Source organism: Emydura macquarii, unplaced genomic scaffold, assembly GCF_026122565.2.
Source record: "Emydura macquarii macquarii isolate MOO-44397 ecotype Brisbane River unplaced genomic scaffold, CSIRO-AGI_Emac_v2 contig_2795, whole genome shotgun sequence".
In the NCBI taxonomy this organism is placed as follows: domain Eukaryota; kingdom Metazoa; phylum Chordata; order Testudines; family Chelidae; genus Emydura; species Emydura macquarii.
In genome coordinates this window covers 379,898-388,092 of record NW_027132932.1, presented here as the reverse complement: position 1 = coordinate 388,092, position 8,195 = coordinate 379,898, and positions in this window count along the sequence as shown.

The following is an 8,195-nucleotide window of genomic DNA, read 5'->3' as shown; positions in this document are numbered from 1 at the left end:
GAGTTCATTTAGACAAATGCCGTGTGAGAGACTGTGGTTTCAGTCTCCAGGGAAAACAGGAACTTGAAATCTTACAGTATTTTTACTTCATAGAGATTACCACTATTTTCTATTAATACCTCTGCTCTAGTTAGGTGAAGGTAAATATAAGACTGATACTTTTAACCAAAGTTACACATTCTGCAAAACAACAATTATAAGTATTAATTCTGGACTCTATAGTAGTAAAAATAAGCACACAACCAAAAATAAATATTATAAAATGCCCTATTTACCAATACGAGATCCTTAAAAGCAAAAATAGGTGAACTAGAATACCTGGCAATGGGAAAGGGATTTGACATAAAAGAGATTTTTGAAACATGGTGGAATGACAAAAATCAATGTGATAATGCAAAAGCCACCTATAAACTATTCAGAACGGCAGGTTGAGTGAGGTGTACTATACATGAGAAATTGCATACAATTCAATTACATCAAATTTGAAGAGAGAGGACCACACGCTGGAATCTGTAGGGATACAAATCTCAAGTTCTAGTATTGCCAAACTCAAGAATTCAAAAATCATGAGTCAGGTCTCCCAAAAAATTTACAAGATGGTCTTAAAAATCTGAAGACTTTTTTAAATGGGGGTAGTGGTCATTTTATTTGCTTCCTGATTTGTGAGCCTTTAGTTTACATTTGGTTCATATTTTCAAGTTTTTTCCCTTACCTTTGAGGACTAGAAATTTATTTAAAAAAAAAAAAATCTTAAATTCTCCTTTAATCAGTTAAAGGAGTTGGGGCTTAAAGATAAAACCCCAAAATTATAAGACTCATGATAAAATCATGAGAGTTAGCAACACTTAATAGTAAGAATAAAAATATACTAGAAGTGTTATACCATTAGTTTCTTGAGAAGGTAAAGCATATTGACTGAACAGTTTTTAAGGATCGCAGAGAGCCAACCAAATCTCCTAAAAAAGGCAATGATGGATGATTTCAGCTACCCACATACAAACAGGTCAAATGCCATACTGGGACAAGCTTTAGAGAAGCAATTTCTTGACACATTAAATGATCACGTCTTGGAACAGCTAGTTCTAGAACACACAAGAAGAGAGACTATTCTTGACTGAGTCCTCAATATAACACCCAGGAGTTGGCTGAAAGAGTAACTAGCCAGCCAGTGCCAGATTTTCGAAGATATTTAGGTTCCCAAAGATACAAATAGGTGCCTAGTGGGATTTTGAAAAGCACTTAGATAAAGTGCCTGAGTCTATAGGTAATAGGTACCTGCCTGGGTGCTTTTGAAGATCCCATTGTGTCGATCTGCATCTTTGAAAATGTACCTCTAAGTGATGATCACTGTGCTATAATTAAGTTCATCTTTAGGGAAGGGATAATAACAAAAGTTAACATTGTGACACTAAACTTCAGAAAGATGGATTTAAAAAAAAGAAGCTAGTTAAAAAGACATTAAATCAAAAGTGAGGAAATTAAGAACATGAAGGTGAAATCCTGTCTCTATTGAAATCAATGGTTACACTCCCATTGACTTTAATAGGGCCAGTAATTCACCCTTAGACGCAGCATATAGACTACTTAAGCATGCCATAACTGAGTCACAGCAGGGAGGGCATACCCCTAAACAAAAGAGAAAACAGGAAGTGGGTGATGGTGCTCCTGCAGTGAATGACCCTTTACAAAGACAATTTTAAAAATTCAGTATGGTTAAATGGCAAGATTGGCGGATTCAAAACAGTTATCCATCAGAAAATGGAAATCCAGCCCAAGTGAGACCAAAAGAAAGAAGCATAAATGGTTAGTTCAATGTAAAATGAAATGCAAAAAGATAAGAGAATGTGAAGAATAAAATAGACAAAGACATAAAAATAAATAACAAGAAATTCTTTAAGAACATCAGAAGCAGGAAGACTTGGCGAACTGGTGAGTCTTCTGGACTCAAAGGCAGTACGGAAAGCAATTGAGGCTAAATGATTTCTTTAGCTGACTCTTCACCACAGAGGATGTTGGAGGCATAGCTATTCTTTTCTGTTAATAAAAATGAGGCCCTGTCAAAGATGGAAGTGTTGAAATAGGAAGCATTGGAATAAAAACTAGTTAAAGAGCAACAAGTCTATAACACTGCTTGGGAGACACGTAAAAGTTCTGCGGGAACTGAAGAATAAAGCAGTTGAGCTGCTAACACAAATATTCAGGGTAAACATTTCAAAAATGCCTGAGTAAGTTAGGACCCTCAATCTGAGACCATGTCTACACCACCAAATTATGTCGACCTAAGTTACGTCAGCATACAGCCACCATAGTTATTACATCGCTTGTGCATGTGCACGCTACGCTCCTTGTGTCGGCGGTGTGAGCACTTATATCGATGTGGAGTGCAGTTTCACTGTGCAACTCACCATCATTCAGCACAGGGTGTTTTTTTGAAGTTTTTGCAATGTCTCATGGGGCTGAGATAAGTCACACAGGAGTAACTAGGAGCAGGGGTTCAACTTTCCATAATGCAATGTTCTCTATCCCATAATTTCATCTGCGTCCCGTAATATTTTGCACATCTTTTCAAAATCCCTACAAATCTATGAGTCCCTTCTCGCTGACCACCATCTCTGATGGGAGAATGGAGGCTGCACAGCTCTGCATAGTTGCCATGAGCATTGCAAGCACAGGGCACCTGATTCTGAAGTCTTTCCAGCGTTGCCAAAGGAGCTGTGGGGAGCATGATCGTTCCTTGGAGGCTAGATTGCTGTGGGACATAGAAAGAAACAATTCAAGGTTCTTGGTGGCATACAAGGAGCAGTTGCAGATGGTGGAATGCCAGTTCTGGTCCCAAGAAACAACCACTGACTGGTGGGATCATATTGTCATGCAGGTTTGGGATGACAAGCAGTGGCCGCAGAACTTTTGGAGGTGCATGGCCATGTTCCTGGATCTGTGTGTTGAATTTGCCCCATCCCTTCAATGCAGGGACACCAAAATGAGAGCCATGCGGATAGCTGACAAGTAAGTGGTGATTGCACTGTGGAAACTTGCAGTGCCAGGTGCTACCGGTGAGTCGGGAATCAATCTGGAGTCGGGAAATCCACCGCAGGGGCGGTTGTCATGCAAGTGTGCAGGGCCGTTAATTGCCAGAAAGTTGTGAGCACTGCATTCTCGCTGCTCTTTGGGGTAGATACAGGACGGCACCGGTCACAGCACCAGCCATGGTGAGTATGGCCCTCCGGGGAAAGAAGGTTTGGGGAAATGAGGAGGGCATAGCTCACAGGCATGAGTAGGGCAATGGGACAGAATACTGGCACCGGTTTCCACAGGCGGCGGTGAGTTTTAGCTAATATCTCACTCCTGCGGGTAACAGTAAAGTAGAGAGAGCACAGCTGCTGCTAGCCTGCGTAGTGCAAAGGTGTCTGCTGACAGTGGTAATCACTGAGTGGCCTGAGAAAGTGTCCTACTGCAGTGGAAAAAATAAGCCAGCCCTCCCCAGAAACCTTCGGCAGATGTTTGCAGACATGAATGTTTCATCAGGGTCTCTGTGGAGGACTCAAGGGACAACCTGGTGCACATAAAATGCTCCACGTGGTTCCCTCTGCCCAGGGGCATGCACAAGGGGAACAAGCAGCGGCCCAAGCCCCACCCAGCCGGCAGGGTCACAGAACCCCATCGGGGATAGAGCAGGGAGAACGAGCTTCTCCTGCCCCGGGGCAGGGTGGGAGATGACAGCTCCTCCTGCCGCCGGTGCCCCGAGGAGAGGGGGTGAGAGCCAGCTCCTCCAGCCATGGGGGGAGAACCAGCTCCACCAGCCATGGGACTGCAGGGACAGAGGGAGGGAAGGGAGCCGCCTCCTCTGGCCACAGGGCACATGGAAAGTGCCCCTCCAAAAGCAGCCAATTTTTTATTCCTGTGGACGCCTCTGCTTCTGCCTATCTCCAGAGGGGAATGAAAAGCAGATAGCAACTCTACCTCTCCTGGTTGTTTCACTACCTCTTCTAACACAAGTAAAAAAGAGTAAATCAACAGATGTGTCCTGCTACTTTGGGGGTGCCACCCCTGTAATTTCAAAGCAAACTACGTACTTACCAGACGTTCCTCCCCCTGCATCAGGCTCACCTGTGCTCGACTCTTGGGACTGGCTAGATTGTGCTGGAGTCAAAAACATGTCCCAGCTTGCTGTGTGGATGGATCCCCCATTTGCCTGTCCACCACACTTCTCCCTTCTCCTCGCTGTTCACAGCAGGGGCCTGTGACTCAAACGCTTCTGAAGTATCCCCGGGGCTCTTGGGAGAGGGCGAGGTCTCCACCAAGTATGCTATGCAGCTCTTTGTAAAAGCGCCAGGTTTGCAGCTCTGCCTGCATCAGATCAATTGTTAGTCTCCCTTGTCTACTGATATGGCTGCACGGCACTGCTGATGCTCCCTGTTTTAGCTCTTCTCCTGCATGCCTGACCCCAATCTGCTCAGAGACGTCAATGTTTCTATGGCTGGTTCAGAGCTGTGCCCATACAGCCTCATCTCCCCACAAGCCCAGGAGATCTAATACCTTCTCTGCACTCCAGGCAGGAGTGCGTCTGTGGAATGTAGCCGCCATAGTCAGCTGGGCAGTTGCATACAACAATGGACAGTTGCTAGGTGTGCTTGCTAAGCTGGGCAACCAGGAAAAGGAATTTCAAAAATTTGCGGGACTTTAAAGGGGAGGGGCAGATTCCTGTCCACCTGACACCTGGACAGCGGAGTTCACAATGGTCACCAGAGCGGTCAGAGTGGGGAATTGTGGGATAGCTCCTGGAGGCCAATAACAGTCTATATAAATAACACAGTATCTACACTGACACTCCGCCAACCTAGCAATATCGACCTTGATTCTGCGCCGCACGGGGAAGTGATGTTATTAGGTCGGCATAACAGGGCAGTTATGTTGGCAGGAGCAAAATTTAAGTGTAGACACATCCACAGCTAAGGTGACATAAGCAGCCTTGCATTGACCTATGCATGTAGTGTAGATCAGGCCTGACTTATTTATAATCTTATACTGCTGCCCATCACCATAGTATTTGAGTATCTTCCACATAAAATCAATAGCAACAGCAAAGTCCCTAGTTAACTTCATAGACTCTCTAGCACTCCTCCTCTTTCTACAGGGTCAGAACTCTGCTTGGCATAGAGATTTTTTGGGGGTGGACTGAGAAGAGTTTGGGAATCAAATGTGTGTTTGAATTGTGATTGTCTTTTATGGTGGAAAGGTTTTGCAATGTTTCCCAAAGATAGTCTGCTACAAGTGTTTCTTTGTGTTGTTTGGATTCAGAATCTTCACTGGAGGAGACGTTTTGTCAGTCTTTTAACTGGTAGACTATAGATAAACATAGATATATAGGTGATGGGCATGGCTGGTCACCTCTTGGCAGTTCTGAAGAGCACTTGCAACCCACGTGCTTATACAACAGCATTGATTATTGTAAGTCCAAAGAAAAGGAGAGAAGCAGTGGGGAGGAGACAAGGATTGTAACTATCTTCTCTGTCTCTAGGGCAGGGCATCTTAGTTAGAAGGGTCTAAAGACCTCTGGAGAGTAGCTGAGTGGCAATTAAGGGACACATTCAGTAAGCTGTTTCTGAAGTTGTGCAGAGGGTTTCCATTGAAGGCAAGCAATTTTGCAGGTTCCACATCTGAGAACTGAGCCAAGCAGAGCTCAGCAGGGAAATATAGGAGGTGGCGACAGCTCTGCGTACTCAGCAGCTGATTGATACAGGACCAAGAGACATGTCTGTGCCTGTGAAGGCTGCATCCCAATATCTACATCATTTTCATTTAGGAAATCAATTTCTGACAGTTTAATTTTAATTTAGAAAAGAATCTCCTTATCTTCCGTAGGCTTAAGCTAGACACATTCACTTCCATATTCCTCTTCCATCTGGCCAGCAGTAGCTCTACAGTCACTACTTTGTTCTTTAACTTGCCCATGTAAGTTCTTATAAAGTTCAAGAATTCCATCAGTATCCCTTACACAAAGGATAAGATGCGCCTTGAACCATCATAGGAAGACAGGAATTTTTACACCTGAGCACTGGACTGAAAGTTAGGAGTTGTAGAGCCTAATTCTGGCTCTACCATTAATTTACTAGGTGACCTTGGACAAGTCATAGTAAATAACATTTCTGTGCCACAGTTTCCCCATCTATAAAATGGGGATAATAAGATCTGCTTCAAAGGCATAATGTGAAGCTTAATTCATCAATGTTTGTCAAGTGCTTTGAAATCCCTAGATGGAAGGGGCAAAGAAGATCAAGGGATTGTTATTAGTTATTATTTATTTTATTATATCAAATATGGTCCATTTTATCCAACATAATTTCTCCAATGAAGGATACTTCAGAAGAAAGCATGCCCCTCTCTTGGATTTAACTCTGATACGATGCACCTTGGGAGTAAATCTCTTCCGACCTCAAACAGTGATTGGCTTGTGGATTCAGGCGTGAGAATGTATAGCCCTTGTCATTTCATCCTGCAACTACGTATACTAGTTTTTGCATGTTAAGATCTAATCTTGCTGGAAATTTATTAAGCTATATGACTGCAGCAGTAATGCAGTGGTCATGCACTTAGGGATTAACAAGAAGAATTTTTGCTATAAACTGGGGGCATATCAGTTGGAAGCAATAGAGGAGGAGAACGTCCTGGGTGCATCGGTTGATCACAGGAAGACTATGAGCCACCAAAGTGATGCAGTCGTGAAAAAGGATAATGTAATCCTAAAATGCATCAGGTGAGGTATTACAGTAGAGATAGGGAAGATTTATTACCATTACACAAGACACTGGTGAGACCTCATCTGGAATACTATGTGCCATTCTGGTCTCCCATGTTTAAGAAAGATGAATTCAAACTGGAATAAGTGCAGAAAAGGGCAAGTAGGATCATCAGATGAATGGAAAACCTGCCTTATGAGAGGAAACCTAAGGATCTTGGCTTGTTTAGCCTAACTAAACAAAGGCTGAAGGGAGATATGATTGTGCTCTATAAATACATCAGAGGAATAACCACCAGGGAGGGAAAGGAGCTATTTAAATTGAGGGCCAATACTTGCAGGAGAACAGAGGGAAATAAACTGGCTATCAATAAGTTTAGGCTTGAAATTAGACAAAGGTTTCTTACCATCAGAGGAGTGAAGTTCTGGAACTGGACATAGGGAGAGAAGGGGAAGTAGTGGGAGCAAAAATACTAACTTGTTTCAAGATTGAGCTTGATAAGTTTATGGAGGGGATGGTATGATGACCCAGACTACATGTGGCATATGGGCCATCCACGACTGCTGTTAGGAAACACCTCCAACAGCCACAGATGGGATACTTGATGGCGAGGGTTCTGAGTTACAACGAGAATTCTTTCCCAGCTTTCTGGCTGGTGGATCTTGACCACAGGCTCAGAGTATAACAGATCACCATATTTGGGGTTAGGAAGGAATTTTTCCTCAGGTCAGATTGGCAGAGATCCTGGTGGGGGGTTGCCTTCCTCACAGAGTGGGAGACGGGTCACTTGTTGTTTTGAACTAGAGTAAGTTGTCAATTCTTTGTAACTTGAAGTCTTTAAATCAAGATTTTAGGACTTCAGTAACTCAGTCAGAGGTTATGGGTCTATTACAGGAGTGGATAGGTGAGGGTCTGTGGCCTGCGATGTGCAGAAGGTCAGAATAGATGATCTTCATGGTCCCTTCTGGCCTTAAAGCTTATGAGTTTATGAGCAGGTTATACAGGTTAATTATATGGTTAATTATAAGTTAATTATATATAGTGTAAATAAGTACACCCTTGTATTCTTGTTTGGTATGTTGCCTTTTAATTTGGAATGCCCTCTAGGTCTTATACCATGGGAAAAGGCAGATAGGAATGTCCATTTGGCCTTCTCTGTGCCATCCCATATTCGATATACTCTGCCTCTATGATATCCATGCTAAGTTGTCTTTTTAATCTCCTCATAAAAAAATCGCCAACTTTCCCCCTCTTCCAGTAGTCATTTGCCTTGACCTTCTCTGTACCTTCTCGATTTCTGCTACTTCTTCTTTGACATCAGGGGCCTATGTTAGCCTTGGTGTAAACAGGGGAACACCACTGTAGAACGTCTGCTCAGGGCAGAAGTTGGCCCGAGCAGTATAAGATTGGAGGCAATATTGTAGGTGATGCTGTACTACTATGTTATAGAAAGGCCTA